At 42.9% G+C, this 26,699-nt stretch overlaps 3 long non-coding RNA genes across 4 annotated transcripts; 2 read left to right on the forward strand and 1 right to left on the reverse strand.

The window, feature by feature from the left end:
- Positions 1 to 224: 224 nt before the first annotated feature.
- Positions 225 to 1,249, forward strand: LOC124691992. Its single transcript, XR_006999254.1, has 3 exons — positions 225 to 243; positions 369 to 435; positions 1,065 to 1,249. It is a non-coding gene; the product is annotated as an uncharacterized LOC124691992 (long non-coding RNA).
- A 947-nt stretch (positions 1,250 to 2,196) lies between these two features.
- Positions 2,197 to 3,235, forward strand: LOC124691991. Of its 2 annotated transcripts, XR_006999253.1 has the most exons (4): positions 2,197 to 2,272; positions 2,535 to 2,731; positions 2,875 to 2,964; positions 3,150 to 3,235. It is a non-coding gene; the product is annotated as an uncharacterized LOC124691991 (long non-coding RNA). The 2 variants fall into 2 exon arrangements; XR_006999252.1 differs by lacking the exon at positions 3,150 to 3,235 and having other exon boundaries at positions 2,875 to 3,044.
- A 3,711-nt stretch (positions 3,236 to 6,946) lies between these two features.
- Positions 6,947 to 9,454, reverse strand: LOC124691993. The gene is made up of 3 exons (XR_006999255.1): positions 8,910 to 9,454; positions 8,421 to 8,672; positions 6,947 to 7,719 (listed from the first exon to the last, which is right to left on the reverse strand). It is a non-coding gene; the product is annotated as an uncharacterized LOC124691993 (long non-coding RNA).
- Between the last annotated feature and the right edge of the window lie 17,245 nt (positions 9,455 to 26,699).

Below are 26,699 nucleotides of genomic sequence, written 5' to 3' on the forward strand. Positions count from 1 at the left end.
TCTTAATTAGGAACTCCTCACTATCTAATTTATCGTATTTCTTTTAATTAATGATTTGTTCACATATTGCAGGTTCCTTGCAAGGGCAAAGGGCTATTGGTTGTCAAGATTTGAGTGTGAGTGGTCAGATGGTGCAAGAGGTTTGACTTAACTAGATTTTGTGTGTGGTGCTAGGGGCAAGGATTGGGGTGCGCCTTCAGCTACATGTTGGGATAGAGCAGGAACACTCCATGTATAATTGATGTGAGTCAACTTGTTGGTCTTTTAAATCCTGGTCCATCTAAGATTCATGTAAAAGTATATGTCAAAGCTTAATACGGTTATTTCCAATAATGGATGCAATAATGTTCTTTGTTTCCTTGTGGTAGGGTGCCTTTTGTTTTGCACATGCCAGCAATTAGGATATCATGGTTAGTCGACCCAGTTTCATCCTAGGTGAGTGTTGTTTTATTTGGAGTTTACCCCGTAACACGTTCTCATGATGATGGCGTTGAAGATGTTGCTTGGCACCTGAAAGTTTAAAACTTATGTGGATCTGTTGTAGAGGACAGCAAGTTCATGATGTGGATGTTGCATACTAACAAACTAGAACAATTTATATCTGCACTAGAACAATTTATTTAATTGCACAATTCTACAATTTTTAGAATAACTCTTTGAAGAGTGCAGCGGCAGTGCCTTAGGGTCAAGTACTGCCATTTACGCCGCTTTGTTGGTCCATTTTTAGAATACTTGGTTTGATACTACATGATGTACAAAATGATTTCCTTATTAGCTAGAAGATTACATTGCTACTTGCTACTTGGTAGTCGTGGTTTTTTAAACCTTTTGAGAGATAGAATAAAGTCGTTCTACTTGCCACAAATTCCTTAAAACTAATCTTGTTGTTGTTGCGTTGTGTGGTACAGAATTGTGAGTATCTCAGTGCCATTGAATTTGGCCATTTTTGTCCAATGAGACCACTATGTTAGGTGAGTATGAGACAGTACTACAGATCAACCGTGTTTAGATTTATTTATATGTATGGCTCTTTCATGGACTTGACACAGGATTTATGATTTTAGAGGGGGGAGAGCTTGGAGTGGAGGTTTGTTTCTTTGAAGCCAATGGGTTTCAGAGGTGGAGCATTTTGGAGAGGAAGCTGAGTATGTATCCTTGAGGTGGATGAGCATGGAGAGGGAATGTCGATGATTCTGACCACAAAGATGCCTGACCACTGGTTGCTTCGGCCATCTTTATGGATAACTGCGATAAAGGATTGTCCAGAAGGTTGGTATTCAATTCCTTATGCATTCACAACAGCTCAGTAGTAGATCACGAGTCCAGTATTGCTTAAATGTTTTTTTCCAACAGTACTTCGTTAATTGTTGGAGGGATTGAGCGATATATGCAATTTTTAATTTATGCTGATGTACTGCGTGATGATATTTTTTTAAAGCTTGTTGCCTGATGATGTTCTTGTGTGCTTGGTGATCTGCTTGCGGGTGAATTTATAAATAGCGAGAACCAAAAATTGGGCTTTGTTTTCCTGAAGCTATGACATTTTAACAGTAGCCTTAGTTCTTCGTCAGATGCTTGTTTTGCCGTTGTTATGACCCCATCGATTCAGGTTTTTTTTTGGAAGCTGAGTATTTAAAACTTGAGCTCAATGGGGTTTAGGTTCGAGCTCTTTGCTGCCAACCCCTTCTGTCCTTGAGCAACTGTTCCATGGTCGGGAATGACAAAGAGAAGCCGCTCGAGACCGGTCTGGTTCGTCGTCCATGCCGGTGGGAAGGGGAGCTGCTAGGATTTGCGCGCGACTGGAGGCAAGAGATGGTGGCCTCGCTGAGGGAGATCGACCAGAAGAAATAAGCAGGGCAGGTGAGCCTCCTCCAATCTCTCTCACTCTGCTCCACTTTCACAGCCCGTCTCCCCCATTAGAGATTACATCATGGTCTCTCTCCTCTCTTTTGGTTACACTTTCTCGCGTGAGCTCCTCTCTCTAATTTCTGTCTCACTAATTTACTCTTTATTTTTATTTTATGCAGCTAGGCTTTGGGTGGTGGTAGATTCAAACACCGATGGCTACAACTGCAAGAAGCTGCGACTCTTTTTTTGCACCAGAGGTCCTCTCTTTTCCCCATCCAGTTATGGCATATAATTAATCCAACCTCGCTTGATTAATTTCCTCTCTCTTTTTTTTAACATTTGAAGCATGTCTTGGTGAACCAATTCGAGGTGTCGTTGAGTTCTACAGGATCTCCTCCACAGTGATGTCCTAGCCATCCATAAGGTATGTCAAAATTTTCGTCCCTTTTGTGTGTTCTTTGGATTGAATAATATGATGACTTCATCACTAACAACAATCTTCCTATTCGAGAGCGATGCCGAACAGGGAGCTGTATTTTGACAATGAGAATTGTAGCGTTCTCTTCCAATCTTCCGCCTTTCTCTTTTGAGTTTAGGATAAGCTTATTATAGAATCTATACCTGATATTTACAGCCGTAAATTTACTACATGATTTGTGTGTAAACCTAAATGCCTCTGAATCTAGGAGAGGATGTCGACGCTGTGAAGTGGTAGGCGAGGATACCGCACGTGTTCTGCAAGATGCTTATCTTCTTCGACGCCCTCGACACAGGTGCACGATTCCTCTTCTCCGGTGGCGACACGGTCAATAGCGACACCCTTGACTTCAGCCTTCATGACTTCTTCACTTGCCAGCCAGGCTGGCCGTCGTTTATGAGGAAGGTTTGAGCTGATTTTGATTCAACAAAGATTACATATATCCTTATAAGCCTGTTAGTTGTTATATAGCTCATCTTTGATAAATTCTTTTACTGCTGAATCTATGATATGATCCCCCTTCTTTTCTCTGTTTCCCCCTTTTTCAGAGCTGCTAAAGGCTGATTGACAAGGGCAAGGTGGCGCGACGGTGATGATCTAGAGCATCTTTCGCAGTTATCTCGGCCTGTTATTTATGAGTATCCTTCAATCACTTTGTTTCAATGTTTATCACTTTTGATCTTATTAAAATAATATTCATCCATGCATATTCTATTTGAATAAACATGCACTTTTGTTGCACTGTTACGCTGGAACTTTACCTGTGTTTCCCCTTTAAAACCAATTCTAACTATTGAACTATGTATTTTGCTATCTGTTCCAGTGACAGTTTATTCACTATTCATTCAGAGAAGACATGTTGTTGGTTGGGGTGACACAACAACATGTGCTGCAGCTCGGTTAGTTGGCCCAGCCAGGTCATGCTCCCTGAGTAATACTGCTTTTATGTTTACTAGATGACCCGTTGCTCTATCGCGCAATGACGAAGGCTAACCATAGGGTTTCTCTTATTTTAGTACCGAATTACCGCGTTGTGCTATTGCACAAATAGCATAATTCAATAAGAATTTGAACCATAAGTTTTGGCTTATTTTAGTATCAGAGGCTTGGAGCAGAGCTGTACTCTTCTTGCCGATGTCATCACCGTAGTGGTAAAGGGAGCTATAACATCATCCGAGGTTGGAGTAGAGCTTTTGGATCGAGTAGAATAGTATCCAACAGGGCGTCCCATGGTGAGGTATAATAGTATGTAGTGTGGTTCGTTGGAGGAAACTCCCTCGACAGCCCGTTGCGCTACCAGAATTTAAACTGTAAGATTTAGCTTATTTTAGTATTAAGAATTAGCTTAGAAATATAACCGTCAACATTACATTGAGGTGGTGCAGTAAGATATGACAATATGTAAACTCCCGCACCAAATTATGGTCATTGTACCAAAAGATGTAGCATCATAAAAGAAGTGCAAATGGATAATTAGTAATTCCAAAAGGAATGCTTCTACTTATTGTAAGCAGAAAGATAAAAAGTTTGATTCGAGATTCTAAGCCGCTTCACCGATACCACAAGAACCAGAAACTATTACAAATGTTTACCAGTCATACCAACGTGCCCTAAAGGTAGAAGCAAAACAAAAGTGCAACATTTATCATATATCGCAGTGTAGCGAAACTATTACAAATGTTTACTCATTGCGCCAACGTTGTGCCTCGCCCTAAAGGTAGAAGGGAAACAACAGTGCAACATTTATCATATATCGTAGTTTAGCAGTAGTTTAGTGATGGCGGTATAAGTAGATTAGTTTTGTGTTGATGGAATTTAGGGTTATAACAGCTCCCTCCACCAAACTTGTGAAGCCGCTTTCATATTGCCAATGGCTGCATTGACATAATCTGGTGACAATTAAAAAACATCAATACCTGTAAGCAAATTTCTAATAGAAAAAATAGCAGAATCAGATTTGACAATAGAGAACTCGGGCCTGCATGAGAAGGCATTCATAAATATTGTACGACAATTTTTTTTATAGAAAACTGTAAACTGTAATGAAAACCTACAGCATGTCTGCAAACACATTTCTAATAGCAAAAACAGCAGCAACAACTGCAATATACTTAAAACTAATTTCTTCCACCTTCATTTATGTTGTTTATTTTAGACCAACTCAGCTGGCAAAAGAAATGCCAGAAATATATTATTTTTGGATACTAATAGTGGGCAAAATTTGAAAACATGTATATAAAAATGCAGCCATGAAGCATGGTATATAGAAAAATACAGGCATGAAGCAGTGTATATACAACAATTTCTGGAATAACAAGATGGAAATAAAAAGAAAGCAACGGAAAAAAGGCCAAAATGGATTGGGCATCCCTACTATCCTGGCACTGAACTGTGAACAGACAATCAGGAGCTTCCTCTCCTCTCACGGCGTTGCACCATGACTGTTCTAACCTACATAAATATTTAGTGAGCGGACAAACCATTAGGTCATGCCAGTGCCAAATCGCAACAATTCTATCAGCGTGATGGAACAAATCAATTAGAGGAAGAGGAAAGAATCAGTACTTTACCTTTTGATGCCTGGGAGGGAATTCACCATGCAGGAACCGGAGCACCCTCCAACCAGCACCAATCCTTCAACTGCACTGAGAAATATATATGCCAGATCTCCTTAGGAATCATCTCTATATTTGTCACAACTTCTTAGTACTCTAGAGTAGAAGTCATTAAGAACGGGATAGGTTGGAGACTCGTTGCAGGAGGATGCCACGAGTGAACCTAAATCTTCTAGCAACCAAACAGACGGGAGTGGGCTTGAGAAGACGTCCCTTTACCCATCATAAATATGTAGAGATATGTAGGTAAAAGGCACACGCTGCAGGCTGCTGTCACAACAAATGATACTGGCAGAGGTGGAACCAGAATCAAATGGAGACACGAAAACCTGTCATATCTTTGTGTGCATATGCATCAATGCACGGAGAAAACCGACTTTCGATGTGAAACTAAATAAAAACTCGGAGGATGTTGCACTCGACAACCGACCATAATACTGGTCATGCTGCAAGACCTTCATTGGATGAGTAAACAAATAATGTTGATCTCTCCAAGTGGCACTACTACCGAAACTATGTTCGCAGGCACATTCTCGCGGTAATATAATGAAATTCTGGATCAACTCTAAATCAGGTCAATTGTGGAGCCGAAAGGCAACATAAATAGAGTCAATGGCTAATAATACCTACATCATATCACAAGAAGTCAATGTAAATTTCACAACCAGCTTACTTGATATGTAGTGAATAATAACAAATAAATAAATGACTCGCTCCCAAACAAACTTTTCTTAAAATTTGGAGACCATTCCCATCTGAAATTTCTGAAGGCCAAACCGTAAATATTAACCACATGGCAAGTGGTTTAGCTGGTGAAGTGCTTGTCTTTATGACACATTAATAATAGGCATGGTAATATTATCTAGCAGGTAATTCTGAATGCAAAACAATGCATGGGTGACGAAATAAAAGTGGCATCTTAATATCCAAAGCAACCATTTGTGGGAGTGAAAGTAGGCTCAAAATCCCCATGTCCATGCCAACTGAATTATTACAGGCCATATAGACCAATCAACGCAACAAGCTGGGACCAAAATAATAATATAAAATGCATACGAACCAAGAAAGGACTAACAAGGCAAATATTGGATCATTCATTACCTTTCAATATTTGCCCACAACTTGATTCCTTCACAATTTATAGCAACCAGTAAACTGGCAGGTGTTAAAGTATGGCAACAATTTTTAATTCATGAAGGGATCGCCATTCAACAGATTCAACGCGAACACGTACAACCCGAGATCGCTCTGCTTGATCACTCGCCGATCAATCCTTGATTTGACTACTTATTCTACAAGAATAAAGATGATTAGTGTCGTTATGGCACTCGGCATTTGCCGCCAGTTCAGATAATGTCAGTAGTTCTGATGAATTCTATGTACCTTCAAAATAAGAATGAACCTAGAGACAATGCCCTCATCGTTCTTCTGTTGTTTCCCCATTGGTACCTACAGTACCTAAATCAAAAAAAAATCATAAATTAAGAATTCGAGTGGGTTAATGGGCGCTTCTAAATTACCAATGCATCCCAATTCTCAACGAAAAAATAGAATTTAGAAGCATATACCTACCTGGGCGTTGGCATCTTACAACTGACCGGTGGCATGCATGCAAGCAAGAAGTGGGGCGCTGGGTGGAGCACCAACAGCCCACGGTGTTGGATGCCGGCCACCTCGGCATCTTGCATCCCGATGAGCTCCGCATTCTTGTCAGTAACCAGATCATTCTCACAGAAGATGCAGTCATTGTTGGTAATAACTGCAAACGGAAGAACAAATATTAGCCCAAGTTGCACACCAAAGCTCAACCTAAAAGGCAAACTGTATCAGAATCCCACCTCATATCCAATTCTTTAGTTGACAGTCAAGTTGTTATGAACAAATATGAAACTTCCCCGGTGAAATTGGGTGGTGCATTAGGTATGGTACAGGGTGCATTATTGCAAGATACATTATAGCTGAAATGTAATGCTATTTTCAGTTTTCACACATATATAACGGTTTTGAAGCTGCTTTAATGTTGGGCCTGAAGTGTATATCCTTCTAATTATAACAGCTGATGAATGTCATTCCATATTTTCAGTACCCACTCATCTAAACGTATCAAGTACGAACACACCTATGCCCATCTTTACTGAATCTAGGTGGGCAAATTTGATAGCAAGCCTTTCCTATGGGTGGAGGGAGTTCTATATACTGGACACTAACGGTAACATGTTTTAAATGGTCTGATGGATCCACGTAGCGAGATACTGACAAAAAAATAGTACTGAAAATTGGGAGGTTATGGTCTTAAAATAATTTCGTTAAAATGATTTGCTTCAGATATAATTCTCCAGAAGTTAAACACAGTACTGCAAAAAAATTATCGGGCTTACCCTATAGGTAACATAGTAGAAAAATAAATTGTACGGACATTTATTTGTCTGTGCACCCCTATGGATAAACCAGCAGATATCAAGGCTTTGCCGCCCAACCCCGATTATGCTTTTTTCCACATTAGACTATTGTTATAAGTAACCTGTCACAACAACAAAAAATATCACGGCATGAATTATAAAGGAACTAACATACATAGTATACACAGTCAATCAGTCTAAACACAGGAAAATTAAAGAAGGAAGGGATGAGATATGGCACATCCCAATGTCAGGTCTCAGGACCAATATATGAGAACCAAACTTGAAGAGTTGCCCAAATCAAATCACCAGAACCAGGATGGACACTACCTGTACAAAAACCAGACTCCGGGCTAGTCTGCATAACAATTGCTACAACCTGAATATGAAGAGAGAAGGAAATAAATGAGTCAAATATATGGTACCAATGATCATAAGGTTCACATGAAATTTATTGCTGAATCCAAAAGGCTAGACTATAAAACAGATTAGAGGTTATGTATGCATCATCCAAACAAAAGTACCAGCAACTAAGAAAGAGTATCGTGATCATCAGGTTCAGATACAATCTGGAAATATCTACGCTGCTTATTAACCAAGCTATCGAAGTATCGAGAAAATTAACGGCGTCTTTACCTAAGAAAAAGTATTAAAAACTACTTGTTGGTATATTATTTCCTAGTTCTAGGATTGAATTAATAAGCCACAGACAACACTGAAATCACGCAAGCTCTCGCAGGAAAATATTGCCTCCGCATCAGCCTAAACCAAAATCTCCGCGTACACTTTGTTGCCTCCGCATGAGCCTAAACCACGCGGCTTGCCGCGCGCTTGCCCGCCTACGGCGAGCAAGCAGATATGAATGAGCGTTGTGAAAGTAATTTATTTAAAGTATCATAATTATACATTACAACATCTAAATGAAGGTGGTATAATTATACAATACAATATATATGAGAGGGATAACACAGTATTACTGCCTCGATTCACATATGTAAAGCGTGGAAGGAAATTTCGAAAAACCAAATTAGTAGTAAATGACAATTATACCCTTGAATTGGTCAATTCGAGATCACCTACCTTGCCGGCCAGTATCTCCTCGCCCTGCCAGGATTCCTCGCCCATAACCTTGTCGCCAGGATCTCCTCCACCCAGCACCTCACCGGCCAGCTTCCTTCTCCCTGCCGCCCCAGCAATACACCTTGCTGGCCTCTGGCCCCACCAGCAGCAGCTTGGTGAGGAGAATCTAGTTTGTTGTCGATGAAATCCTAAATGCGTAAAGCAAATCATGGGTTGCCACTTGCATCTAGTTTGCTGTCAGAGCGATCAGACCTGAACAAAAAGCAGCATCAGCACATCACAACAACACCACAACAGATCAGACCCATTCCTGAAAGAGAGCAAGCAACGGTAGTAGTTTCAGGAGTACCATATCCACTATAGATGGTTTTATGTTTCAGTGCAAGTTACTGTTGTTCTTAAAGGAAACAATGCAAGTGTCAGTGCAAATTTCATTAAAGTATGTTTTAAACAATGTAGCATAGACTACATATCGTCATATCCACTTACTTCCCAAGAAAAGGATCAAACATATCAACTTCTGAATAAGTTTGAGCTCCATCTCCACCAGATTTTGCCATTGAGACTTACTCAATGGCAAGAGTTTCTTCATCATTGTTCAGATGCATTTGAACCATGAAGCCATCAATGTGACAAGCACCAGGTCACCATAACCAAGGATAAGAAATATTGATGGTGTGTCCAGGCTATCGCACATGCTTCCTTGAAGAGACGCTGAGGAGTCAAATTTAAACTGTAACTCATCTATACAATATTCCAGGTGCTGAACTTTTCTTCGAGTCTTTAACTACTGTCTACTTTCTTCGGAGAAATTATTTATTCATATGATTAAATCTGAAAAAAAAAACATGGGCATAATCAGAATATATATGCACGAATAATTCAAATGAAAATACAAAATTTGACCAACATAGCTTGAATAATGGATATATCTCCATAAAAAATAACGTAGACAGTTTTTAATATACCAGCTAGCCAGTTCAAGCCAGTCTGTGGAATGACAGAAATAAATACTCTGAACATGAAATAGATAGTCCAGACAAAAAATAAATACTGCAGAGTAATCAACTTAAGCCACTATGTTTTGAAGGTAAATAACCTACATGAGACATCAAAATCATATATCACACAAATTTACAGAGCAAAGAGAAGAAATTTGCCACGTTGTCAAACAATAATGAAATTCACCTGTCTCAAACGAAACTGCAAAAATGAGAGAGCATCAAAGAATCAGCTCAAGCCATGTCCGAAGTTAAAGATGAACATTATATATAGTTTGTAGATGATCCATCAGAATTAGCTTGACTCATAATTTGCTTGACATGCAGTTTTTGAAGCAAAAGTGTAGTATTCACCATTGGGTATTATGTGTAAAACAGGCACCATTTTTTCTAATGGAGTGCCTGCCATAGAACAGAGAATTGAGAACAAAATCAAATCTACACTTTTGACAAATAAAATTGTTCTGAAGCAGTACTCAAACTTGCATGGATAATCTGACATAGAGCCTATTACTTAAATTTGGCTAGGTAAATCCACAAGCATAAGCTAGTTAATTCCAGATTAGAGGTTAAATGACAACCTATATGAGAGCGAGAGCTAAATACTTTTCTTCACCACATTCAGAACCCACTACTGAACATATTTGACAAGAACAATTTAAGCTTAGTTTTCAGCCAACACATACTAAATAGCCATAAAATATCAAAGTCAGCAAGAGAATTAAATCTCAGGTGTAGTCATGGTTTTAAAGGTGTCACCTAAGTGACGCTTAGGCGTCCAAGCGCTCCCCCTCCACCTTAGAAAAACAGCTGCCTTAGGCGAAACTACTGAACCAAAGGATTGTGTTCATTAAGCATATCTATTAAAGCAGCAACCACAACTTTGTCTAGACCACTATCGGAACTATCATCCGGATGTAAGGCACGAATTCTATTGTCCACTTCATTTGATGTGTCATAAATATACAACTCAGCATACTTAGGAGAGTCATATTTAGGTGGCACAGAATCATCTTTTGCAGGCAGAAGAGACCCCAAGCGATGATGTGTTTGACCAGAGATCTTAAAATAATCAGGACCCTTCTGCGGTTTTAGCGACCGGTCTACATTAGCACCCATGGACAGGAAAAGCTTGGGTTGATGCAATACCTCTCTTAAGTGGAGAATTGATGATATCCCCATTATAGCAAATTAGAATATAACTCTGCAATCGCCTTATTGGAAGATGATGACGCCGACAATGCAAATATGCTACTTTCAGCAGCACTCTTTTGCTTCATCTACATTACAAGAAAACAAGGGGAAAATTAAAAAAATTAGGCAATTAGAAACTTGCAAATCTAACAGGTGATGGCATCTATAGAGATCTGATAGTCTAGTAGTGTACTACTCTGCTCAACAAAGAAAATTGTAATCTGCTAGACGCTAGTATGTTACCGCTAATGCGGCTGAAGTGAAGAAATGACTTCAGAGCTGAACTGTTCAAGAAGGTAGGGAGAGTGCTGAAGAATACCTAGCCATTCTGTGGTTGTCGTCGCTTGCCCGCCGGTCGCTACTGACTGCTACTCGCCTGCCCGCCGATCGGCGCCGCAAGCGCCTGCTCCGCTGACCGCTGGCTGCTACTTCGCTTGAGCACTTCCCGACAGCGCCGTCGCAATCACTAAGCTAGGGCTGCCACGTGCGAGCTGTATGGCCCAAATATGCATATGACTATATGATAAGAAAAAATCTGATTAGAATCTTACCCCTGCCACCGCCAATGGTGTTAGAGCACATAGACAATAAGAGGAATCATAAAATATATCAATTTAGTTGTCATAGGCATAACTACAAACACGTGCTAGGCTCCAAAATCACAAATTTTGGACTGCCCTCAATCTGTTGAACTCCAGGAGCAGAGGAGAGCAAATTTCTGCTATACAAAAAAAATTGCAACCACAGAGGGAACATACCTAGGTCTGTAGCAAAGGGACGCTACAAGCTCTAGCTTCCTCATGGATTCTAGGGAAGCAGGGCCAGCACTCCTGGATGACTGCCTTCTCTGTTGTGCACAGTTGAACACCAAGAGGAGAGAGAGAAGGGGGAGACCCGGACCTTGACGGGGCCGACCTGGGAGGGCCGCCGCCGGTCTCCCTGCGCCGCCTCCTCCCACGAGCACCGATTTCCTTCCCCGGCGGATCCCACCGCAGGTCCTCCTCGATTCGCCGACGAGCACAAGGAAGAGGAGAAAAATGGACAAGCGCGGGAGATGAGAGGAGGGTGTGGCGGCGGAGAAGAGAAGACGTGAGGACAGCGATGGCAACCGTCCCGTCACCGGCTCCCACGTCCAGCGGCCTCCATCGCTCGGGCTAGCTGCTCCTACTCCATTTGGTTCTACCAGATGCGCCGTCGCCGAGCTGGGGATGCAGTGGTGCGGGTGGAGGAGAGGAAGGGCGGGGATTGGGGAGGTGGAGGTGAGCACGGGATTGGGGAGCTCGCGATCTAGGTTTTCACCGATTCCCCGCGGATAGGAGAATGAAGACGACACAAACAATCGCGCATGGCTGCCTCTGGCCGCTGGACCCCGCACGTATTTGGTCCTACAAGTCATGGACTCTCTTGGAAGCTGAACGAGTGGAAAAAGAACGACCGGATCCAACGGTACGGAGTGAAAAGTGGGAGGAGAATTCTACTGTGGCGAGGTGAACGAGCGACCAGGATTCATTTGCCCCCTTGAGACCCCCTGGTTGAGAGGGTAGTCTTTGAACATTTATAGAAGTAATCTTTTGAATTTTATAAATTTTATAGATATGCTTGTGTACCAGAAAGGTAGGATTTTGATACAAAACTAAACCTTTATTAGGAAACCACTTGGATAAATAGGTAATCTTGATGGAGAAACTATTCCCACCCATGCTATTATCATTTTTTTTCTGCAAACGGAGATGCAACGCTAGAAATATTCTTGATGAGTTCATGGTTCTGTTCTCTGTAGATGAGAAAAACCTTTTGAATCAACATAATTGATATATATTCCCATTTTAATAGCATAATGCTTAGTCATATTGGTTGCCTATAATTGCCATGTATTAACCGGTTAGTTAAATAATTCTGCTGACATCTCTGCTCTATGGGAATAAAACAAACTTGTAGGAGTTGACTCTCACATGAGACCAACAAAAAGAATATTTTATTTAATTTTCTTTGTGACATATTTTAAAAAATCATATTCATGCTTTTTAAGGTGTCCGCCTTGGGATGCGTAGACGTAGCAGTGCCTTGGAAATGTTCCCACTTTAGGTGCTTAGGCACGCTCTTAGGCTTCAGAGCGGATTTAGAACTATTTAGTACGCCTTACCGCCCTAAAAACCATGGTATATTTCACAAATATCAGAGCTCGGCTAGAAAAAGGTATGAAGCAATCGATGGAACTGATCTACCATTGGAAAGTTTGACACACATCTTTCATGTACTTGAGTCAGGCTATTGCTAAGGGAAGATGCATGACCTTCCCTAATTCTCTGCCTAAAAGAAGGTGCATGCTCCCATTCTGTTGTAATTTAATCATGTTATTCCTTCTCTGAATGATAAACTACAAGCATTTGGTTTCATTGTTTGTAGTTGTTAATAAATATCATGTTCTCAACAATTTATGCTATGCAGCATCGTTTTCTATCTTCTATTTGTTAAAAAAAGGTTTCAGAGGGAGTTGGTCTGCCCAGTGGGCATTGATGAAACCAACAACTATTTTGTCGTTTGGTGATGGTTCGAAAAGACTCTTTTCCCTATTTACCAGACAAATCAAAGACCAATCGTGACAATTCATTTGCTTTAGGTTAGTGCGTGTGTGTGTGACTGCTCACATTTTGCAAGCAGAGCAGCCCAATAATTTTTTTGCTGAATGGATTGTTCTTCTCTGTGTTCACTCTTGGATATTGCTCCAAGGATAGGAAATGTTAGTTCACCTTGAACAACTTAATATTGTTGAGTAGACGGTGTTCAGTGTTGTGAATACTACCCTGCAATTTTTGTAAAGTTTTCATGCTCACAGATTTGATAATCAGTAAAAATGGAGTCTGCGTATTTGTTTAATACAGTTTAGCAATTCTTAAGCAGGGAATGCACTCTACAATGTTAAGACTACTTCCATTGGTACTAAACAACTAAGATTTATCTTTCCATTGGTACTGAACTACTAACGTTTATCTTTCCTTAGCACACATCGGAAATATTTTTCTTAGCTTCAAGGCAAAGCACTTTTCAGGGCATGTATGTACTTTTCTAAGGTTATCTAAAAACAGATTTTTAGCATTTCCTGCTCGTTTGATAGTTCTGAGCTTAGGAACGGAGGGAGTACACTTACCTCATATTTGGTTATTGTACTTAAGCAGATCCAATTTGATCACATTAATTGGATGTCGCAAGATTTTTTTCTCTTTTCTCCCATTATACTGCCTACTGCTCTACTTTTATGCCTTTTGTTGTCAAATGTGAGTTGAATATTACTGCAATTACATCGAGATCTGCGTCACTGACATTTTGGCATATCTGCACTCATGTAGGACCATCTACTTATATGCTCTTTGGAGTGATTGTAATCCTATCAGATAATTCTCAGTAAAGCTCTATGAATTCGCAAAAAAAAGAATATATCATTATGTTTAAATTAGTCAAAAAGAATATAGCATTATGTTTAAATTAGTCTTTACCAGAATACCTCTTCTGCCACTACTATTCACTAAGTAAGAGAAATGGTTGATTGCATGTGTATAAAATCGACATATGTTTCGTTACTTTGCTTGATAAATCTTTGCTTCCCTCGAGTTTTTCTTAATACTACAATAAGCTAAAGTTCATGGTTTAGATTCTGATATGATGGTGACCCCTCTGGTTTGAGGAAGTAGCTTTGTTTTCTGATTATATAAATTTTGGATCTTTGGATTATTTCATTTCTGTGTTGGAAAGAGCTTGTGGCTGCATTCCAGTTTTGGCAAATGATCCAGGGCAAAAGCACATCTTGTTCATCTATTTACGGTCATGTATTTTTCCCCTCCAAAAATAACATGCAGCTGGTTTGATAAACACCATCCTCCATCTTTTCAATGCACTTTCTGAAACAATAATGCTTCCCACAAGGGTTTCCTGTGAGGATTTTATCTACATCTACCCGTTACTATCATAATGAGATGGTAAATGACAATGAATCATGTATATGTATGCTCTTGTGCCTTATCTTAGCCTTTGAATATTGAGTTGCGTTTATGGTGATAGTTTTCGTAAACAAAGCATTTGTTATGCATTATAGGTATGACCGAATATTACCGCGTGGAGAGCCGCTGACATGTTTGCTTCGTACTTTGTTTGTTGCCCCCTATCCGGGGAAGATGGGTAACAGTGAGTCATGTTGTTCATCCAAATTAAGTCTAGCGACTATTTTTTATTTATAACAACAAGTATGCCTTTCCAAGAACCTGCGTCATCTGGTGAAATTAATTCTTTTTTGGCCCACTTCATAGATTTCCTCACATAATCTGTCAGAGGTTGTTCATTTTTTTGTTTGCGATTTGTTATCATACCGATTTCTCTTATCTGCCAAATGAATCTGCAATGAGTGTGCTCTATTGTTCTATTTCTTTATCATTTCTTGTGATGGATCTTCATGCCTACAGCCTACTGCATGTACAATCAGTTTATTTTCTATTTTATGGTGTCCAGTAGTATACCTAAACGTTAATATCTTGCTTTCCGTAAAGGCTTTGAATAACGAAGGAGTGAATTTAGAAAGTTTGAGAGTGAAAATATGTCAGGTCACACATGTTGTGTGCAACATCGGTTACTTGCACATTGTTTTCCGGTTACTACAAGGTTCTTTTATGAATGTTCCCTTTGCTCACATTGGATATTCCAGATATGAATTATTAATTTACTTTTCATCGCGAAGATTCTATGAGTTAAGATGCACTATTATCTTAATACTATTCTTGCACATTGAGTATGTTTTCTCCGTACAAGGGATATTGGTATTTTAAAAATAAACCATTTTAATGGCATCCTTCAAACTTATTATCATAGACAGATGGTGTACTAAAGTTCCCCTTCACTGAAAAATGTACTCTGAAGTATGCTTTCTTGATAATGTGACTCCTAGGTTTCGCTGCAATTTAAGTTATTTTTGTATGCTTGACAATGTTACTCTTAGATTTCGTTTCAATAAAAGTCTGTTCGACAGGAACTTGATTTGATTGATGAAATTCCAATGGTGGTGTTGTAAAAATATGATGTCAGTGTTCACCATTCTTGTTCCTGGGCAATTATGTTCTAAGGTAATTGAACCCTCCTGAAACTTCTCTCTATTAATTTTCACTACTCGTGACCACAATTTTTCTTTGTGATTTTGCTTACCTTCAGCTATTGATTTTCAAAAAGAATCTGCTCTTCAAATAGAGCACCTTTAAATTAGCATAGCCAACTATGTGTGTAGTTTTTCCTTCTATATCATTAGTATTTTCTTATAGGAAAGTGCAGGCAATAGCTGATTTTACTTGAGATAAGTATGCCCTAAAGAAACTTCGCCAAAATAACAGAGGGTATTAAGGTTGCCTACCTTCTTTTGCTCTTCATCGGAATAAGATGCATCATGTCTACTTCCTTGGTAACAAGATCAGGTTGCTTTTGCTGCAGATGACACTAGCGTATTTGGGGCATCAAGCATGTTAAACCCAAGCTGGTCATTTGACCAATCAGTGGAGTAATGTTAGTTGTAAGACCGAATCACTAAGACTTGAAGATATTATTGTACAGACTACAGAGCACCTTGGTTCCCTGTCACCCATGTTATGTAATATTGTGCTACGGACTACTCTTGTTTTTCTATGTGGAAATACATGCTATCGCAGTTGACCTATGTACACTATTAGCTACCCAAGACTGTATTTTATTTTGTTATGGTTTTTCAACAGCATGTATGATTCATACCGGTTACTTTAGCTCACCGGCAAGCGAAGGATGCTTTGGTTTACTTGGAGTTAGGGAGAAGTCAGGGAGAATATATGTCACAGTTCTATATCCTTACTTCTACAATACATGCATGATTAAAATCGTCAAAATTAAGGTCGTTATCGGTATTATTGCAACAAATGAATTTAATAGTATCTCCATTCCACGTCAAAAAATGTAGAATAATACTAAAGAAAGGCATTTTCCTTCCATGTAGATGAAGTACCCCCAACCAGTTTACAATGTTTAAGACCAGTTATTCTCTACAGCCAAAATAGAATATAGTGGTATTGTATTACACACAACTTGAGTATTGTATTGATTTTGCCATTTGTTCTTGAACATTATGGTTACATAATGTCCTGCTTTTGCCTGTGCGCCGGGGCGCACCAGGTCATCTAGTACCTAATAATAAAGGAGCTAATGTTTCTGCCAAAATTTTCGTCCAACTTTTTATTAGACTGTTTTACCCTCCCACCAAATCGCATAATACGCCAAATTACCCTTATACCGTTTCAGTTTTATTTTTGGATCTTCCTCCTCTTACGCCTCCCTCCGCTCTGGTCCTCAGCTTCCCGAATCACCTCCCGCTCGGTCCGATGTGGGAATCGGTGGCGGCTATCGAGGAGACACGAGAAGAATGGAAACGTGAGGCGCTGACGGCGCACGATATGGGCCTACTCTGCCCAAAGGCGGGGGTGCTGCTCAACCCATCCTCAACAGATCCCATCCCCAACCCCAGCAGAGAAACCGCGCAACCGAGCTCGGTGCTCGTCCACGCATGACCCGGCAGTCGAGGCGCTCTAGCCGTCCTTCATCTTCACCAAGGCAGCCCCGGCATTGGCGCCGGGCCACCGGGCTAAGCCGCATCAGGCGCGATGGAGGCGAGTAGGTAGGGGATCAAGGGAATTTTTTTTTGCGGGGGAAAGAGAATTATATTAACCAGAGATAGGATTACAATCCAAGTTCATGGCATTGGCCACCTCCACAGGGTGTCCACTCAGCCAAAAATCAGTTCTGTGCTTGATCCTACCTAGCTTAGCTAGCTCATGACTAACCTGATTTACATCACGACTAATCTGGGCTACTCTAGTTTCTCTTTCCTTCAAGAGTTCACGAATACTATTTATTCTGAAAGCATAAATCGATTTGTTCGGTGTTCCTTCTTTAATCAGCTCAACGACTTCGGCACGCTCGGTTTCGGCTGTGAAACGCACATTAGACCATAGTAGCGCCGGCTTCGGACCTTCCTCAATTGCTATGAGTTCCGCTTCGGTGGCATCGTTGCACTTGCTCTAAAGCGCGACAAGCGGTGAAAATTGCTGCGCCGTCATGGTCACGAAGTACCATGCCAATCCCTGCCCCTCCCCTTGCTTGAAAGCCCCGTCGGTGTTCAGCTTAGCATGTCCAAGCCCGGGCCTGGACCACCTTTTCGATACATGGTTCCTGGCCTCCTCATGTTCCTTCTTCTTCACCAGCCCTTGTCCAGGGTCAAGGACCATCTTCCCTTTCTCAATAGCTGCATCAGGGAACTGTTTAATTATCATGAGGGAGTTCAAATAGCTTACCAAGAAGCGACGCGATCCCTCAATAGCTGGGGAAGGCTTGTCATGTGTGATTTCATTGTGAGCATGCCAAATGCGCTAGAGAGTCATCAGCGTGGTGGCTCGTTGGTGTACAGGGATTCCCGTAAGGAGCTGCAGCAGCCATTCCTTCCCCGTTGGTCTCAAGCAGGCATCCGCTGGCATGTCCCAAACTTCCGCCATTGCCTGCCAGAGGTCACGCGCATGCGGGCAACGAACAAAGGCGTGGAAAGTATCCTCGTCTTCATGTCCACAGATCTGGCAAATCCTGGTGGTAGTGATGCCACGCCTTGCCATGTTCACTTGTGTTGCCAGAGCATTACAACAAATTTTCCATGCCAGTAGCTTGACCTTGGGAGGGACAGGGCAGTCCCAAATAGTTTTCCAGCTTGGTCTTTCACCATCCGGTCGTCTACTCGTGGCACCATATGGCTGCTCCTTCATGCGACTATCCATGCCCAGGCGGTAAGCGCTTTGACGAGTAAAATTGCCCCTTTTTCCGGAAACCATGCAATGAAATCAGGTTCACTTCTACTTGACGGTTTAATCTTCGGTATCTCAGCGATGTCGTCGGGGTTGAAATATTGCTGCGGGCGTTGTACATTCCAAGTACCCCGAGGGAGAAGAAAGTCCGCTACCCATCCGTATCGACGACGCCCTTGGTCAGCCGTTGGAGTATGGCTAGCCGGCCTTGGGATCCAGGGATCTCGCCAGGCCCGGATGCTAGCTCCATTACCAACTCGCCAAATGACACCCTGCTTCAGTAATTCAAGCCCATGCTCGATGGCATGCCATGTTGATGAGCCATTTCCTGTAAACACCGTATCTATCAAGAAACCATTTGGGTAGTATTTGGCCTTTAACACTTGTGCACAAAGAGTGTCCGGGAATTGCAGAAGACGCCAAGCCTGACGGGCCAGAAGTGCTTGGTTAAACAATCGCATATCACGGAAGCCTACTCCCCCATGACTTTTTGTCGAAGCATCACATCCCAGGCTACCCAATGGGTTTTGCGTTTCCCATTTTCTGCTCCCCACCAATACCGCCTAATCATACTTGTGAGCTCATCACACAGGCCAGCGGGCAGCTTAAAGACACTCATCACATATACCGGAATTGCCTGGGCGATGGCCTTGATAAGCACCTCCTTAGCTGCCTGTGACTTGTGATTATCATCCCATTCGACCAGGCATTTAGCCAGCTTTGCTTGTAAACTCTGAAATTTGCCGCTGTTCATACGACCCTCCGGTGTAGGGAGACCCAAGTACTTGGCCTCAAAGGATTCTTGGACGACCCCCAATATTGTTTTCACCTCCATTTTGCATTCTACAGGGCAAGAGTCACCAAATAAAATAGAGCACTTGCTGGGGTTGATCAGTTGGCCTGTGCTAGATGCATACATGTCAAGAGCTCCTTTAACTCTACGAGCTTGGTCACCTTGTGCTTTAAAAAATAGTAGGCTATCGTCAGCGAAAAGTAAATGTGATATACCAGGGGCACGGCGACATATCTTCACTGGCTCAATATTGTTGTCTTGGACTGCTTGTTGGAGCAAGTAGGATAGAGCATCTGCAACAAACAGAAAAAGAAACGGTGAAAGGGGATCACCCTGCCGGAGGCCCCGGGAGGGCGAAAATGATTCCAGGAGGGTTCCGTTGAATTTAACTTGATATCTCACCGATGTGACACATGACATTATCCAGTCAACCCATCTGTGAGAGAACCCCAACCTTTGCATCACTTTCCTCAAAAAATCCCAGTCCACCCTGTCATATGCCTTGGACAAGTCCAACTTATATGCACAAAAGTTCTTATTCTGGTTTGTGTTTTGCTCAATGAAATGTAGACACTCGAAAGCTACAAGAGCATTGTCAGTGATGAGTCTCCCAGGTACAAATGCACTCTGGTTCAAGGAGATAATTTCTCCAAGGATTGGACGGAGCCTGTTGACCATACATTTTGCAATGACCTTGTACATGACAGTACATAAACTGATTGGGCGGAAGTCTTTTAGAGTTTCAGGCTGGTCCACCTTTGGAATTAACACTATGGCTGTGTCATTCACTCCATCAGGCATACGACCAGTAACAAAGAATAGTTTCACCGCATTAATTATTTCTTCCTTTATCGTCCCCCAATTCCTTTGGTAAAAGCGTGCAGGAAATCCATCCACTCCGGGGGCCTTAAGAGGGCCAATCTGAAACATGGCATCACTTATTTCCTCATCTGTAAACTCCATGCATAGGGTATCGTTCATGCTACCAGTCACCTTTTCTTGTATCATGGCTAGCAACCGATCAGCCTTTAGAGAAGGGTCTCGTGTAAAAAGATCCTGGAAGTAGGTCGTTGCCATCCTCTCCATGTCGGTGGTTCGTCTTTCCATATACCCTCACTATCCTTAAGTTTTTTGATTTTGTTTTTCCGTGCTCGCCATACTGCTGTTTGGTGAAAAAAACGTGTGTTTCTGTCACCCTCTTTCATCCATGTAATTCGTGATCGTTGGAGCCATAACAGTTCCTCACGGTAAAGCATTTCATTCATGTGGTCTGTAGCTTGGCGGATCTCATGTTGGCTTGCATTATTTGCTAATAGAGTCTCTAGCTTCTTCCTGGCCTTACGTAGTTCACGGACAATGTTGCCAAACTTCCTCTTGCTCCAATTCTGCGAGTGGTCATGACGTTGTCCAGCCCTTTCATAATATCACCCAGATCAGCTTTCTGCCCAGCGTCGCCCCAGGCCTGTGCAACACGCTCTGGTAGGTCTGCTGCCCTTTCCCAAAGAATTTCATACTGTCGGCGTGGCTGCTTACAAGGGCCATGGTCCTCTTTTAAAATTTGTATAAGTATTGGGCAGTGATCAGAGACCGGGAAGGTAATATGTTGCACATTGGAGTCTGCAAATAGATTACGCCACTCGGGGCTCGCCACCGCCCGTCCAGCCGCACTTTAACATTGGCCCTCCCCTGCCTTTTATTGTCATAGGTAAAAGGCGGACACCGCAAAACCAAGGTCCGTAAGATTACAATCATGTAAGACCTCTCTAAAAGCATCCATTTGGCTAGCTGAGCGGGGGTGCTGGGACATGTGTTCCTCTGGCCATAAAGCCTCATTAAAGTCCCCAAAAACTAACCACGAGAGATTAGATTGACTTCTAAGTTCTCTTAGTAAGTCCCACATTAGATGGTGATTCTCTTCCCGTGGTTCCCCATAAACACATGTAATACGCCACTGGGGTGCAGTAGGCGACACACGCACATACGCATCAATAACTCTTTCATTAACCAACTGAACTTGTACAAAGATTTGTTCATGCCAAAACAGAGCTAAACCACCACTAAGACCATTACTACTATTACCAGCAAAACCCTTAAGACCTAACCTATGACGCAAACGCCTAACTTTATTTTTATTTTGCCTAGTTTCACAAAGGAAAAAAATACTGGGACGCCAAACTTGGGAAATAACAGCTAATTCTCGCGCTGTCGGGGCATTTCCCGAACCCCGACAGTTGAAAGATACACAATTCATTGCTCCTGATGAGACCATACATTTGGTCTCGTCAGTTCACCGGTAGGCAAACGCCCGGTTGATGCCAATTTCTTGTTTCTTTTGTAGACCACCTCCACATTGCGCTTCACCTCCTTATTCACATGCGTCTTTCCTTTCTTAGCTTTACCGCCCTCCTGCTTGTGGCCGTAGTTGAGGCCAAGGGATAGCTCCAGCCTCTGGCCTTGCACCTCTGGTTCCTCCGCTCCTCTCTTCCCCAGGACTGTGTCCACCGGTGGCATTGACACATCACCAACCGAGCCAAATGACACCTGCAGGCTAGACAGGCCCTGGAGTGCTGGGATCATGTCACTTGGCCGAGGGCTATGTCCCCAGCTACCACTGCTCACCCCTCCTCCCTGTCCTTGTTGCATCTTCTGCATATGTGCCAGCATATCTGCAGTCATGCTTACATGCACATAGCAATCTCGTCCTTCTGTTTCACCTTGAGCCTCCTCTTCGGGGAATTGTATGATTGGCTCAGCTGTGTCTCTCCCTCTCGGCCTGTCAGAGGGGTGTTGGACTTGGCCAGCTTCCACCTGCATTGCATCAACTCTGGCCTCCAACTTCAGTTCTTCCTCTGGTGGAGCTGCCAGTTCTCTCCCTTCAAAGCCATCAGGTGTATCACCATGTTCCGGAACATCTTCAGAAGCATGCTCAACAACCCTTCCAAATGCATCGATCACCCCAGGAATAATGTCATCCCTAAGAGGGGGCATCTGATCACCAACTGAATCTGAGCGTGCTCGTACATTTTCAGGTGTAGAGCTCCTTTGGTTTGCTTCATAGCCGTGACCTTGTCCAAAGCGTTTGCGGGACTCCGCACTGCCGAAGCTAGAGAAGCTAAGGCCGCGTTTTGCTGCTGGATGCCCAGCCGGGGGTATAGAGTGACACCTATGCTCAAATTTCTTGAAGGGACTGCATCGCAGCTCATGGGCATCATAGTCCAGAGACGGTATGCCGATTCTTCGCTTTTCACATTTATCCTTCTTATGCCCCATAAACCCACAGTGTGAGCAATAATAAGGAACTCGCTCATACCTCAATTTAAACACTTTAACCTCTCTTGGTTTGCCTTTGACACCTGTGGTTATCTGTGTTTGCAACCGGCGATCATAGGGTAGGTTAACCCTGACGCGAAGGAATTCCTGTTTCTTCAGCTCTGATTCCGGCACGTCAACCTCCAGAGCTTCACCTAGTCCATCGCCATATCGCATCCCCAGGTCTCATCTTGCTTCCCACACGGCACGTCATAGATACGCACCCATACTGGGACTGCATCAAGCTTGATAGCAGACGGCTGGGTATTACCATCAAAATCCTTGACTATCAAAGCATGCTTATTGAAAATCCAGGGGCCTCCGTGTTTAACAAAATCATAATCACCTTTAGAATACAAGGTAATCATATAATAGTTCTTCCCCTTCTCAGCATAATCGATCCCAGTACGCAGGTGCCAAACTTCCTCGGTTAATCTAGTAAACATTGCTATAGTATTGGGTTTAAAAGTAGCCATATACCTTGCCATGAGCTGCCATGTTTTTGCTTCATCAGGCTCCTTTTTCACCACATCTTCTTCTTCCTCAAATTCGAGGTACACATCATCGTCCATGTCGACGACTCCGCCTATCTCCGTCTCCACCCCCTGCCGAACCCTGGCTCCCTCCCAGCTTCACCATCATCCCAGTTACCTTCCCCGGCATCTACTCCATCTGCGCCAAGAATTGCTCGCTGGCGTAGCAGTGCAGCTACCTCGGCAGCGTCGGTGGGCTTCGGGCGGGTAGGTCTTTCAACAAGACCCCCTTTATCGCCCCCACCCACCGGCGGCGCCATCAGCAGCCCCACTGGGTACGTCGCCTCGCGCGCGTTCTCGAACCGCAGGCTCCCAGATGATGCTCCACCATGTCGATTCTTCACCATCCCCACAGCATCTCCCCTCCCAATGCCTCGGGTAAGGCCTGCACCAGCCTGCTGCTTCTTCCCTTGAGATGCCATCACCGATGCACCTGCTAGAACGGATCTTTCTTCCAGCCCAGCGACCACAGATCGATTGGTGGAATCAGGAATTTGGCGATCTAGGTCTTCCTTTGACTTGGCCTTTAAGGGCCCTCCCGATGGCTCCCTGGCCTCGTATCCGGGACAAATTCCACGAGATCCTTCCCTACCCCCGCGTCGCGTGACGCGCTCGATCTCTCTCTGCGCCCTACGGCGAACCGATGGACTCTCGTAGATTGGCGGCGGTGGCGGCAGGACGGGTTCGTCCATATCGCCAGAGCCTAACCTACAGAGTTGACTTTTTCATTGTCAAGTGTTCTGGTTCAGGGGGATCAAGGGAATTAGCGGGTAGCCCAATCAATGCTTCCCGTCCGCTGCCATGCTGCTTCTTCTCAGTTCTCACAAAGATAGGGATCCAGACCTCGAGTTATTTGCTTTCATTTTTATTTTGCTAGATGCAGATTGGTATCATGAGAATTTGACCAGAGAAACTGTTGCGCATTACTGTTTGTGTTTCTGCAACAGTCCTACTGATGTTGCTCCTGGATAGGAAGGGATCGTGGAGGAGTGTATCTGCAAGATGAGTTGCTCTGATGTGGATCTACCGTTTTCTCCTCTTTTTTTTTCTTTGTTCTGAATTATCGGTTGCCCCTGATTATGAATTTTTTTTGAGGTACTGATTCTGAATTTTTTGGTTGCACATAACTACGAGCAAAACTAAAACTTGAGATTGATTCTGTGGTAGTTGAGATTTATTCTTTCAAGGGCAACTATGCATGATTTGTTCAATTTGTAGATTTTAACAGTACTGAAGTCATCATACATGTGCATGTCTGTCTTTGATTCTCATGTATTCTCTTCAAACTTCCAGTTTATTTACTATAGAAAGATGTCACAGGAAAGGACTTGTTTGCTTCTTTGTTATGCATTTATCGAAAGCAAGAGTTCACTTGTTGACACTGGATGATGGACCTAACGCATGTGTTACCTCTAGCTAGGCATGAAACAAAACTACAGAGTGGCACATATGTACTGAGATTGACTGGACCGGCAGAACAAAAAATAGCTAGGGTGAAAGATCAGAAACCATTTTCTGTCACCCGTAGCAATGATTTTGGTATGCAATAAAGCTCCCTTATTCAGATTTCTCATCAAAAAAATTGGAGTCTTTATATTTCTTCCATTGACATCAACTGATTTACGTAGAGAACTTCAGATATCTTTGTTAGACCAAGCCTTAGGGCTCCTTTGATTTAAAGGATAGGAAAAGCATAGGAATAGGAAAGGTATAGGATTGGAATGGCATGTCTACTTGAAACCTATAGGAAGATGAAGTTTGTTTGATTGTAGCAAAGGAATTTTTCCATGAGGTATGAGCTAATGCTTTTTTCCTATAGGAATTACACTACAAGATTCCTATAGGAATTTTTCCTATAGGATATGTTCCTATGAATCAAACAACATGTATAGGAATTTTTCCTATAGGAACCGAATCCTACACAATTCCTATGCAAATCCTTTGAATCAAAGGAGCCCTTATTCGGTTCTTCTTTGTTGGTGCAAAGCCAAAAACAAATATCATATTTTCTTTCTTCGGCTTTTCTTTGTTGATTCATTGCAGCGAGGGGCTCACAATCTAATCTTCTTAGAATTGATAATTATGTTCGTTATAAATAAGAGAAAATGTGACCACTAATGAAGAGGAGAAGTGTCAATATGGTGGTTTACCAAACCGTTGTTTCTCCCAGTGCAACGCACGGGCACTTTTGCTAGTCTTGCTTATAACCAAAGATGCCCATTGCCAAAACTACAAGCCGATCGATTATGGATACATCCAACAACTTCTTCGCTCTTCAAACATCTTCTCTTGCTTGATCACATCCATATTCATGGCACTACGATGTGCAAGAGACTTTTGTCCCGGTGATGTGACGACCGCGACGAAAGAAGTAAAATTCACCATCGTTGTGGCCAGCAGCCGACGTGGCTATCACGTTCGAGAGTTTTGACGTTGGACTTAACGAGCTACTGTACTTTGCAGCTCGACTCTTCAAGATAAGACATTCACATGACAAGTTGTGAATCTCAGCACATCAACATCTAAGATCGTCTATTGAGAGATAAGAGCATCTCCACCCACATCCCCTACCGGGCAAAAAAAACGTCCCAGTAACGTGTCTCAAAGGCCGCTTCGTCCGAACGTGCCCCAAATATTGTCCGCGTTCCTAGCCCATCCCCTGTGTATAGAGGCTCTATCAGAGACGTCAGACACGACTTTTACACTTGATTTTTGTTTGGAGGTCGCGTTTGAGGGACGTGGCTAGAAAAAGGACCTCCTCCAAATACAAATTTGGTCCGGACGTCCCCCAAACAACCAATCCGGCGCTTTTACAGACGTCGTTTGGAGGATGCAACTGGAGACACTCATATATAGAAAACACGATTTATGAAACTTGTTGACAGGGTGTCAAGCGGCGTCGGATGTGGGCAAATATTTTGCCCATGCCTGCACTAATTTTGTAACAACTTGCCCTATTAATGTAGATAATATAGGTATAGGTTTACACGTGTCTTGTCCTCTATGGAGCGTGTGTGGGAGTAGAGTACTTGGTCTATTCGGCTAGATCATGTGCGTCGTTTATATGTTCTTCTTTATCGCGAGGTTGCTGGTGGCGAGCACCGCCGTGGGTGAAGAAGTGGACCTCAAGGATCTACACCAATAAGGCCGTGGAGTCGAGCTTGTGCTTCTTGGGTTCATGTTCATCATTTTTTCAGTGTGCTTCCGAGGAGGGAGGACCAGGAGGGGATTTTTTTTTGGCATGGCCTCTTGCAACAAGAGCATCTCCACTAGCGACCCCGATAGCTATTTGGGGGTCGGTGCTGTGTTTGGGCTTACACCGGCGCGCCGCAAAAGGCACTGGCACGGTTACGAGCCCAGTAGAAGTGTCGGCAACCCTGTGCTGGCCCCTTCGCAATGGGCGCGAATCGGGGCGCCAGCTCCCTCATCCACGCCGGTTTCCCCCTCCTCCCACCCCCGCACGAGCCGGCTCCCACCCATCGCCGCCGCCGTTGCGCCCCCCCGTGCTAGCTTTCCACCCTGCCTTCCATAAACCGCTGGTAATCGACACCGCCGCCACTCCCTCGACTGGCCAACGCTCTTTCGTCTGGAATAGAGGTCGC

This window comes from Lolium rigidum, chromosome 2 (genome assembly GCF_022539505.1).
Source record: "Lolium rigidum isolate FL_2022 chromosome 2, APGP_CSIRO_Lrig_0.1, whole genome shotgun sequence".
In the NCBI taxonomy this organism is placed as follows: domain Eukaryota; kingdom Viridiplantae; phylum Streptophyta; class Magnoliopsida; order Poales; family Poaceae; genus Lolium; species Lolium rigidum.